Genomic DNA, 680 nt, shown 5'->3' with positions numbered 1-680 from the left:
GTGTCTATTATCCACGCTTAAGCCAGAGCATCTTTTTGAATTTTAATTATGGGGCTGCCTTAATGGCTTGCTGCCTGAAACGTTCTTCGATTCTGAGGTGGAACATTTTCCAACAGCGCACAAGCCAATCTGTGGGGCCCTGCTAAYGCTGAGTGCTGGCAAAACCCCTTTTTGGGAGACAGAAAGGTGATTAGCACCTTCTAAACTCTGTCCAAATAGAAAGCTAAAACAATCTGAATTGGATGTGAACACCGCGTACAAAATCCTTGAACATCACATGTTTCCAGAGTCAAGGTGAGTGCCAACRGCTTCAGCAAATGAAGCAAAATAACCCAGATCTGAGGCTTCCAGAAGGGAGAAAGGCAGAGCTATTGGCAGCAGCAGAGCTGCTTTCACACCATTCCTTAAATGCAGTGTGGAAACGTGAACGCTCAGGAGCTCCTGAACACAGATGGAGGGTTTTTAAGGTGTTCTTGCAGTAACAGAGACTAACGCTGCTCAGGGTCAGGTGACGGGCTAGGTGTTGTGCAACAGACCTGGCACTGCTGGGGGTTTTCCACACCTCAAGCAGCAAGTTTTATTTAGAACTATTAACTTCTTTTTTTTTTTTTTTTTTTTTTTTTTTTTTTTTTTTTTTTTTTTTTTTTTTTTTTTTTTTTTTTTTTTTTTTTTTTTTTTTT

The sequence above is a fragment of the Malurus melanocephalus genome, unplaced genomic scaffold (assembly GCF_030028575.1).
Source record: "Malurus melanocephalus ecotype Western Australia unplaced genomic scaffold, MMel_1.1 scaffold_216, whole genome shotgun sequence".
Taxonomy (NCBI): Eukaryota; Metazoa; Chordata; class Aves; order Passeriformes; family Maluridae; genus Malurus; species Malurus melanocephalus.
The sequence above is the reverse complement of the archived record's forward strand: the minus strand, read 5'-3'. Positions refer to the sequence as shown.